This window comes from Gymnodraco acuticeps, unplaced genomic scaffold (assembly GCF_902827175.1).
Source record: "Gymnodraco acuticeps unplaced genomic scaffold, fGymAcu1.1, whole genome shotgun sequence".
In the NCBI taxonomy this organism is placed as follows: domain Eukaryota; kingdom Metazoa; phylum Chordata; class Actinopteri; order Perciformes; family Bathydraconidae; genus Gymnodraco; species Gymnodraco acuticeps.
In genome coordinates this window covers 183,551-195,583 of record NW_022990432.1, presented here as the reverse complement: position 1 = coordinate 195,583, position 12,033 = coordinate 183,551, and positions in this window count along the sequence as shown.

Here is a 12,033-nt window from a genome sequence, read left to right as displayed (position 1 = left end):
TTTCGTCCCGGCTCTCCCTACGTGTGTATGTGTGGTGTCAGGTGTCAGTATGAGAGGATGACAGCGGGTCTAATTTTGATGTGGCCCAAGAGCCAATCACAATAATACCTTCGATGCAGTGAACCAATCACCTTTGAGGGGGGAAACCTATCGTTGATTAAACATTATCCAGTGTTTCCCCTACCATTGTCTTGGAGGGGCGCTGCACCCCGCCAATGGAGCCCCGTGCACCCCTGAAATTCAAGGTGTTTAAAAAATATATATAATTTATTTTTATTTTTAATATATATAGCACCAAATTGCAAATAATCTATATCTACTGTCACTTTTCACATTGACCATGTTCTCTTTTATTAAATAAACTAAACGCTTTCATTTCAAGTTGTGAGTTTAGTGTTTTTGACCCTAAGAAACACTGATGCATTAATCAATAACAATAATCCACAGCTCCTCTCTCTGCTCCAGAGGATTTAAAAAATATATATCCCAAAGCCACAAAAATGCATCAGTGACGTGGTTGAAATCTTGTCTCCAGAAAACAAAAAACTGAAACAAGCGGTATCAGTGACTGTGTGTTTGATGTGGCTCTTTGCAGTAACATAGAACAAATGTGGCTCTTAACCTCTGACTGGTTGGCCACCCCTGGTCTAATGCATTTAGTAAACAATGTATATATATTTCAACTGTTAAGTGGTTTTCTCTTCATTTTATTTAAATTATGAGAGATCAGATTGCTATTCATTATTTTCAATTCAAACCTGCAGTGATAGGAGGGATTATAATACACACACACACTTTAATGGTACTTCACTCCCACACAACATCCTCACTTTGGTTACACCACCCACTCACTTCGATGGTACCACACACACATTCACATGCACACACATACATACACCACCCACTCATTCCGATGATATTGCAGATTGAATAAACAGAGTGAGGGTGGAGGGGATCGAGGTAGAGATGGAAATAGTGAGAGCTATGTGCACATATTGCTTTAAGGCAACTGCTCATTTGGAGTATTGCAACTGCCAAATCGCTAAACAAAACACACACAAACACACCCTCACACAGATCTGTTACTAAAAAAACGTAACTGAACCCTATCCAACCATATGACCTTTACCATACCATCGCAAAAATCAAACCAAATCAAACCGTCAAGTTTAGGGACAGAGAGAAAATGTCCAAAAATACAGATATATCACTTGAAGCAGATTTTTTAAAGTAAAACATTTCAACCATATTCTATGCAATCTTTGGAGAAGGAGGGATACTCACACTTTCCATGATGACGCTGTACATATTAGTGAAATTAATAATGATATTGATACGACAATAAAATGTGTACTTACAATATGCTCAAGTATATTCAATAAAACAAACCTAAAGCAAAAAAAGAAAATGGTTCCCCGAGGATTAATCGCACCACTTGTTTTCATATTCACTTTGATTTTGCGGTCACTAACAGTTTTTTTCTGTGCACATTTATCTTAACTAGTAACTAAAGCACATGACGTCAACACTGATGCAAAAGTAATCCAATTCACTGGTTTTGTCACTGGAGTTTTAAGGAGGGCCAGACGACCCTGAAAAAGCGAGCACTTGTTGGTGTAATAAGTTGGAAACAGTTTTTCCGGGGTTGCTAACAGACACCAGAAGACCAAATATTTGAAATGTTCATGGTGTTATTTATTTAATAGGATCCATTACATTTCAATGACTTGTGCAACCCTGGTTCTTACTTATAATAACAAAATAAAAGCACTGATTACATAACATTTAACTTAGCTGACTCACAATAAGTGCATTCAACGATGAAGAAACACTCATGTCATTTCCTATCTCTAAACCCAACCAGATTAAGTGCTACTGCATTAGCTTCACTTCGAGCCAAATCCTTTGTAAGTGTTAAGATCTTTTTTTCTGTAGGCACAATTACTGTGTGAGAATCGAACAGCTGCAGGTTCTGGTGTCTGCTGTGCTCTGAACTGAAACTGTCTGTCCAGTTTTGGAAGATGCCTCCCCCTCTGCCCTCTTGATGCCCTCATATACTCATCTCAGGCTGACTCTGGTGGAGCTGGTGCGCTGCCAATGTGCCTTAATTATTTATAGTATACATTAAATATCCATGGAAAGCAAACACGCACACAAATGGTTTGATATACATAACACTGGGAACATTTCTCCACATCTTTCTCTGTCATGTTCACCGGTTTGTCTTTTCTATCTCTCCCTTTCTCATCGCTGTGGCAGTGTCCTGGACTCATCATGTTACTGCTGAGGTCAGCAGCCATGTAGTGTACCTGTGGAATCTACCTGTAACAGCGGCTGAGCATTAAGTTACACTACAGGCTGCAGTTAGCACCTCACAGATCTTCTCATGCTGTGTGTTCATTCAGTTACTTACTCCCTTTCATGTCGTGCATTATGAAAACTTGCACACTGTATACATGTCAACTGCGTATAGTCTCAAATCGCATTCAGCTGCTGTGCGCTCTCTGGAAGTGACAATTACTGCTGTTGGCTAGCTATCAAAGGTATTGTTAATTCTACCAAATCAAATGCAGTTTGCTCAATTGAACCATTCAAATGAACAATGGACTTTTTTGGACACAAATATAGTAGTTTGTGTATAAAAAACAAATAAACACATGTTTACTCTAACTTTTATTTGTATATTTCAGTTACATAGCAACGATTGTTGAGTGTGAGACGTAACCATCTGGGTATTCATAATGCATTTTGCCATAGTTTGCATTTGGCTTCACCTATGGCCTCAAAAAAGCACACAAAAGTCTAGAAGTCTGCCAATTGAGACACAGCATGAGCCAACAGGAGCTATCACAGTCAATGTAGTTGGACTGAGAAGGATTAATTGGGCTGCTGAACGATACAAGTTGACACAGAAATTGTTCAATAACCTGCCTTACAATGGCTTTTATGTTAATTCAGTTTCTGCAGAAAAAGTCCCTGAACGTCTCCGACTGCCATCTATTTCTCCGTAATGTTGTGAGCCGTTTTACCACCTATGCAAGTCTTTACATGTTCTCCAATAAACAGTCATTTTCCCAGGACCGAGCATGTACCTGCATGCACAGTTACTTCTGTGGTCCACATGATTCTCTCCTTTACATTTTACAGCTTACATGTACAGTAAAATAACAGGGAAACATTCAGAGCTGTCGATAATATTCATTTTCTAGACTGTCAAATGAGGATTTGCTGATTTGCTGTGTGTGTGTGTGTGTGTGTGTGTGTGTGTGTGTGTGTGTGTGTGTGTGTGTGTGAGAGAGATAGCTGTACAAAGATGTCCCCGATTTAGATACTGTCAAATTCAGTGGCAAGGTCCAATGCTTCAATATATGGAGTGTCTAGTTAGTCATATGTATTAATCTGTAGCTGTAGTAGAACATCACCTATACACACACACACACACACACACACACACACACACACACACACACACACACACACACACACACACACACACACACACACACACACACACACACACACACACACACACACACACACACACACACACACACACACACACACACACACACACACACACACACACACACAGAGATTATTCTCGCAGAACTAAATAAATACACGGGTCTGGGGTAGAGATCTTGAGAATTGATTTGGCATCTCAACCTCCAAATAAACAGTCAGTGTTTGCCATCAAAGTTCCGGCTCTCCTCGTGTCTCTCTGAGTCCTGTTTGCAAATGCTTCAGAAGTTGCCATCACAGTTGGACTGGTGATTGTGTACATGCAATTAAAAACACTGACTGATTGACTGACTTTTTGGCAATTTGAATTATGACCAATGAGAGCCATGGTTACATCTGCTTGAAACAACCATAACTACAGCTGGGTTGGATGGAGGGTTACGCTGCGTCCACACTACAGCTTCGACAGCTTCAAAAACGGTTTCCAACGCGTCTGCCCATTCACTTTGAATGGGGTGACGTCACGTTGCCTCGCTTTTCGCCGAACTGAATTGTGGGTAGCATAGCGGTCCGTCTCCGGCGTCTCCGGCGTCAGAAGTTGAACATTGTTCAACTTCTGACGCCGAACAATGTTCAACTTCTGACGCCGAACAATGTTCAACTTCTGACGCCGAACAATGTTCAACTTCTGACGCCGAACAATGTTCAACTTCTGACGCCGGAGTAGCCAGCGTCAGCCAATCAAATCCCGTTTCTGAAAATCTGACAGCTCAAGCCCTAGCCAATCAAACCGCGTCGAAGCTGGGAGAGATATCCCGCCGTTCATTTCTATATTTCAAAAAAAGATGGAGGAGAAACTATTTATCGCCGTAGCAAATCACCCGGTTTTGTATGACCAGACCCTCTTCACCTACCGGGATACAACCCGGAGGAATCAGGCATGGAGGGAGGTGGCAGAGACAGTGGGTGAAACTGGTAGGTTTTCACCTGTTTGGGGAGTTTATATATATATATATATTGCTCGCATAAAATCCCCGGGGTTTTTTGCTTTGTATGTCGGGGGCGGGAGATTCATGTGATTGGTTGTTGGTCGCGTTGCTCGAATAAAATCCCCAAGCTTCAGACACGCCCAGCTCCAAGATTTTTTTGAAGCTGTAGTGTGGACGGGCCGTTAGGGTACGACTCTACAGTCAGTCACTTCACGTCTTCATATACGTCATTTATTCACTATGTCTGTTTCCATTACTTTGTTGCCTTTATCAATACACCATGTGTCTGTTTATATTTTTCCATGTATTACTTTCCCAGGTGAGATTGATGTGTGTTTTTGATGTTGGTTTGTCTAGGAATTTACCAGAGATGACTTTTTCTTTGATTACTCTCTACCTCCCCTGATTGCATGTGTCACTTGGATACATCCGATACAGCCGTTATCTCATTGGCTGCGTTTTGAAAGGTTGACTGCTTCCAAAGTCAAAGTTAAAATGATTTGGCCTTTAAGCAAAATGAGTCTCGTGCAGAGTGCCATGCCAACAGCTATACCTTTTGCCTAGTCGGGGCTAGTAGTGGATCCGTAGGAGAAAACAGCCAGCACAGAGCAGTTTGATTGTTCATCAGGAGGCTTGAGTTGCTGTAATGCACCCATGATGCGGGAGGCTCGTTCAGCCTCTCATTTGATTTTATACACAATGACACAATGTGAGCAGTGCGTTGGACACAAAACCTGTAACCTGAAAATCAGGACACTGCAAAAGCATAGCTAAGCCATTGAGATTAATAGCAGTGCTATTTATATTACTGTGTGTTTAATGTGCTTACTTTCTTATTGTACTCCCATTGTGTTATTTCATATTGTAGTTATTGCCTGTACAGCACTTTGGTCAACTGAAGGTTGTTTTAAATGTGCTATATAAATAAATAAAGATTGAGATTGAGATACTTTCTGAATAACAAGATCAGCTGTTTTCACACTACTGACTTGACTACATCCTTGAGACCTTCTCCCTGACCACATCCTGGCAGACCTGGCACAGTGTTTAAACAGCGTGGAGAGAGAAAGGTATGGGCGAGCAAGACTACAGTTCCTGATTCTTGCTCTTCCTACTGTCCCTGTGAATAGAACACATCCTGATGAGTGGGGTGAGAGACTTAAAGAAGCAGCTGATGCCACAGAAGGAAGACAAGAAGAAGAGTAGATAAATAAAATCAATAATCTGAACAAAACACGCCATTCACCTTGGGCACCTCCCTTTGTGTGTGTGCATGTGTCTGTAAGGGCTTATATAAGGGGGTTAAACAAGCCTACGCCAAAGTAAAAATACCCACGATGCCGATCTCCAGAGAATCAGGGAGTAGGGTCAGGGAGTGAGTCAGCACACCCATATCACTCCTCCTCTTTTCCATCAATCCATCCTCTCTTCATCTGCTCGATCCTCCTGCTACAGCGACACATCATGTGTCATGCTGTTACAGTGTGTCTCTTCATGGGATTTCACTTGGCCGGCACTCTATGACCTCCAGTGTGAGATGATCGTAAGCGAGCGTAAACAAAACAATCAATTACGCTCGCAAAAAAGACTTTTTAAAAAATGGCACTACTTTGATGTAGAGGTTTTCAGAAGATATGTCATGTTGAATTTTTGTTAAAAGCATTTAAGATTGAAGAACTAGAGTTCTTTAAGGTTTTGTTTTTTTGTCAATGAGTCCATCTGTTCCTTCAGTTGTCACTGTGTTTTTTCATTTCAGAATGGCCCGGAGCACAGAAACGAGGAACACTTGCACATTTCATCTCACTCCTCTCATGACACACTGTTGACACGGACAGACGACATGCAGTATGTTCATTGCTGGTTTGTGGTGGAGTACAGCCTGGATGATGACCAGCGAGTCAGATTTACGTGGTTCTCCTGTGACAAAAATTGTTTCGATTTCTCTCAAAATCTTAGTTATTACATTACATTACATTACATGTCACTTGTTAGACTCTTTTATCCAAAGCGACTTACATACTCAATACTGTGGGCAATCCCCACAGGAGCAATTTGGGGTGAAGTGTCTCAGGGACACAACGACATGCTGACTGCAGTGGGGTTTGAACCTGTGACCTCCTGATCCGAATACCAACTCACAACCCACTGCACCACACGCCTTATGATATATGATTTCCCCAATTGATCATCTCGTTAAAAAAAAGGGGACCTGTTGTGCTTTTTGGGGTTTTTCCTTTCCTGTAGTGTGTAGGATTGTATTAGGGTTGCACGATATATCGTATCGTGACGATCGCGTGGATGTGCGATTTTTGTTATTTAAAAAAAAAAAAAAAAGGAGGCAAATTAACTCAAAACACGTCATGTTACAATTATTTTGCTGCTTGCTTCAAAAGGAAAACTCGCACGGCTCTCATGTCAGGGGTACTTGAGTGAGTGACAGCAAACCACCAATCACAATCACATCTCCAAAGCAACCGGACCCGGTGATTAAAGGTAAAAACACTTAATAAAGTAGTTTCATGTGTTTCTCCAGGGCATGCTAACCGAGCTAGCTCAGCTTGCTGCTCTGATAACTTAAGATCCAGATGTCCGTGACTAAAATCCTTCATCCGGTTAAATATAGGTAATAATATATAAAATACCAATTGTATAGCACTAAAGTTCAAGAAAGGATGGTTTGCGGAAAAAAAAACTGTATTTTCTTCAATTCCTGTATGTTTTCATATCGCAATATCCCAGGGGGTGAAAAAATCACAATGTCAGTTTTTTCCAATATCGTGCAGCCCTAGATTGTATGCATGTAAATGGTCTGCAAAGGCTAAAATCCCAAAGTTTCTCTCCCACCTTCTGCCCCCTCAGCCTGAAACACCTCTGTTTACTTCTCTAACATAGACATCACTCTGTAACACTTGCCCTTCTGTTGGCTAGCGCTCCAACACATTTTACGTGATAGAGATGTCCCGCCCCTTAGCCTAAGTGGTTGACCAATCACAACAGAGCCGGCCAGCTAACCAATCAGAGCAGACTGGGCTCTGGTTTCAGACAGAGGGTGAAAAGAGGTGCTGTAGCACAGGCAGCATGAGAAAAAGCAAGTCAGCACGTCATACAAGGTGCCACTTGCTCAGGGAAACTCAAATTCACACACCATCGGCCTTGCCATCTGGAGCAAATTGGGGTTAAGGACACTTCGTTATGTTGACCGGGATCTAACCAACAACCTTGTGATCGGAGGACAATCTTCTACATCCTGAGCCACAGGCGCCACAAGTATAATCTAGTCCAGGGGTGGGGAACCTCCGGCCTCCGGGCCGTGTACGGACCGCGAAAACATTTTATACGGCCCTCGAGGTAATTTATAAAACACACACAAAAAAGAAAAACATTAAAGAAATCTAGACCGCAACATAATTAAACAAGCGAGTGCCTGTTTGTCCTGGCCAAGCTCAGGGTCCATGAACACAACACTTCGACACGAGCCTAACGTGTCATCACGTGGTATATGTCTCGTCTGACAGGCGTGTAGTTCTGACGGAGAGCACCACAATGTCGCTCCGGGCCGGGACTTCACAAATGGCAGTACCCATAAGGAGCCGTACACATGCTGCAGATTTTGCGTGGCTGTGTCTTTAGTTGAAAGCCCAGTGGCGATCTGTTCATCTGACATTCTGATCATACAGTCAATAACTTTGTTGTTATTAGCATCTGGTTAGCTAGCTATGCTAACAGATAGAAGCTTTTTCTCCAACCAGTGAGGTAAAGGCACATCTTTATATGATCATTATAGTCATAAAAAAATAAGAGAATAAAGTAAACAGGTATAAAATACTATATGACAGTAAAACAAGAATACAGTTTGAAAGGAGAGTGATTTGTAAAATATCCATAAAGACAAATTAAATCTGTTAACAGGTCAGTTTCAAATGGGTGTTGAGAGATGTATCCATAGATCTCCTAACGTTGCTCTCAAAGTGCACCAGATTGATGCTTTTAACTTCAACATTTAAAAACAAATATCTTCCCGGGGGAGCATGCCCCCGGACCCCCCAAGAGGAGGTTAGGTCCCCCCCCACTTAAATCATGTTCACATGGATAGGAAACTAAATACATTTGCACACATCTTGTGTCCAATATCTTTCTGTTGTGGTGTTCATGCCACACCGTGCACGTGCACGTGCGAGTCATGGTGAGATATCTGGATTAAGAGGTAGCTTTTTCTTTGCACAGCATGAAAGAAAGACGAAATTAATGGGCTGTGATTTTAGTTTTTTTAAGCAGAGGTCAATCATTTGTACGGCCCTCGGAGGATGTTGAAAAAATGTAAATGGCCCTTGAGAGGAAAAAGGTTCCCCACCCCTGATCTAGTCCATACATTTGATTTCAGAAAATATATTATCACTAAATTGACAGCTGTTTTAAATATTGTTTCCACATTTCTAACATGGGTGTTTGCTATGACATCCAATACTGTAGCTAGCTAACACAATAGATAACCGGTGAAGAATGAGTGATGAGGTTTGACTTGGAATCTGACATACAGACCTCGAGTCAAAAGTAAAAAATCACGTCTTTGAAGCAATGCAGAATTGTCGGCTGGCAAAGAGCCACAACCCAGCACAGAAGAAGAGGAGGAGGAAAGTGGAGAAGGAAGCAGGGTCAAGTCAAAATCTGACAATATGTGCAACAAACGCTGCCAGAAAAAGGATGTTTGTCTGAACTATTTACTACTAACATCTATTCAACATAATGCATTCACATCTTCAGTATTCCTGTTTAGGAATCCAAATAATTATACAGAAAGTATACTGTACTTATTTTTTATTTTGACTGATCATTTTTGACTTAAGGTCACAATCTATTTGCAAATGAAAATTAGAAAGGTGACCAAGCTAATCACTTTCTGTGAAACTGAATATCAAATATATAATTACATAATAGTAGAGTAAAGATAGGAAGATACAGGACTTTGTTATAGTGTTTGGACCTCTTCATGGCCCGTGAACATCAGTTAATACAGTATGTTACTCCTCTAAATAGTGTACCATCTTACATTCAGTTAGAAAACCAGGAGACAGTCTGTCTGGCTTCACGCTGCTTTCAGTCTCTTCACTGTGCCAGCACTGTGGAGGAATTCTGGCACAAAGCGATTTTACGTGGTCCAACATACACCTCCACCCTTATCCTCTCTCTCATTCACAGCATGCCTCTCACTGTCTCTCATTCACTCCATCTCCATGTTTCTGTCCATCATAGGCATGTCTCTGTCTTTAGTCTTCTCTCTGTCCGAATGTTTTATCCTGTCACTTTTAATTCCATTTCCCTCCTCTCGTTATCACTGGCTGTATCCATTAGTCTCCTGTTCTGTCTCATCTTTTGTGTTTTTTGTCAGCATAGATTAAAACTCACCAATAAAAACATTCAGACTTAATAGCAGCCCTTTGCCTATAGGCACAATGATCCAACTTGAAAGAGACAGTAAGTCCATTTCTGTTTCTTCCAAATGTGCTGAGGGAACAAAACTCGCAACCTTAGCTCACTCTGTAAATATGTACGATATAAAAGTTTGTACAAAAGATCAAATCCAACAGTTGATGAGATATTTCAGCGGTTGACCCTAAAGTAGTACCCTAAAACATGTTGAATTGATGATTACTTTTTAGCTCTACTGTATATGCCAGATTTCTGGTACTTGATTACTTTCGATTCTCTGTACTAAACACATGTTTTGTCTCTATCCCCAAAAGTATACAGATGTTCAATATCCAGTCCTCTTGTATCATTATTTGTAAAGAGTAATAAAATGATGGCTAAAAAACACCACTTGATCTTTGCAACAACAGTGGTTTTCAGTTCTCTGTGTCCTTCTCTCAGTGTGTGTGTGTGTGTGTGTGTGTGTGTGTGTGTGTGTGTGTGTGTGTGTGTGTGTGTGTGTGTGTGTGTGTGTGTGTGTGTGTGTGTCTTTGTGTTTGTGGAGGGCCCTTAGTCTCCTCTCAGAGAAGTACATCTACCTCCACAGTATGACCTGAACGAAAACACACACACTTACACACACACACTTACAGACAACCCTGTACTGTACATCAACTCTCCTTCCCTCCTTCCCCCCTTCACTGCCACTTTCTCTCTCTTAACTCCCCCACAAACAAGATCTGCTGTTTTAGTCCAGACAGCAGGAAATATAACGTGGAAGCGATTTTGTTAGAGAAACAGAAAGCCTAAGTGCACACATTAAACATGTATGACTGTTGACTGCATTTCATTTGCTGAAGAGCATGATCATTCTCCTTGATGTGCAGCTTTATCTGTTCTCCTGATTACCTCATTAATGCAGAGAGAGGGAGAGAGGAGGCATGAGGAGGATGAGTGAGAGAGAGTGGGAGAGAGGACAGAGGGGTGAGAGTGAAGAGCTGCAGATATTGACGAGAGAGTCCATGAGACTAACAGGTTTGAATACCAAATAATGAACCAAATTCAATGTAAAAACGCAAGCCTTCATTTAAACAAATGGGTTGTCTTCTGCAAAGACACTCACTAGATGTGTAGAATCATTCCAGTATACCATTTTGCAATAACTACTGAGTGAAAACCTAATGTTTTCTGAGTAAAAGGGGGGTGGGAAAAGGTGGAGTATTTTTGAGGATCTTATGTTGTTGTTACCGTCAGAGATGGGGTCGTTACTAAAAAAAAGTAATATATTACATATTACTTTAAAAAAAAGTAATATATTACACTACTTCGTTACTCTCTGCATAAAGTAACTCGTTACTTTACTCGCAGGGCCGGCCCGCCCCTCCCTACAGGCAGATCACGCAGACTGCGGCGCACCTACAGTGTAAACGCGCCACAGTTTTGCCTCTGCAAGACTCCACTTGCACCCCAATTACTATTGCATTAAGGAAGACATAACACATGTCTTTCTTTTTATATGCTCTAAAATAGGCTACCAGCCACACAACAAGCTCACAGTCTGTGAAACGTCAAGACACTAATTAATGAAACCAGTTCAAGACGCATTATCCTAATTACTTATTTAGTATTCTATAACTTAGTAACAGAGGTCAAACTAAAGTGGTAGAGACATGGCAGAATTCCTACAATGAAGCGGGACATTGAACTGTTCACCCGTGAGAGGGCGATCAACAAAAGAGAGCGAGCGGCCCCGTTGAGGGAGTTTACAGATGAAAAGACTCAGCCATGTTTATGCAGCACTGCACGTGGAGTTGTGGTCTCGCAAGTCGCGCAGATTACATAGGCCTACGTGTATATAAACCTGCAGCGGGAACCCCTCTTGTCTGTCAGTGAGTGTGATTATTTTATAAAAGTAACGAAGTAACGCGTGTCGGGGCAATGTTAGTAACTGTGTGATTACTGAATTATAAAAGTAACGCGTTACACTACTCCGTTACCGACAGGAGTAATATTATTATTACACCCAACTCTGGTTACCGTGCACGATTTGAAAAACAAAACGCCATTATTTTTGACTGATATTGCGATATAACTATTTACTGTAGGAGCTGCTCTCGACTCTGCTCAAGCTTCTCTTCCATCACTAACAGTAGTCCCCTTTGTGAAAGCTTCTTTT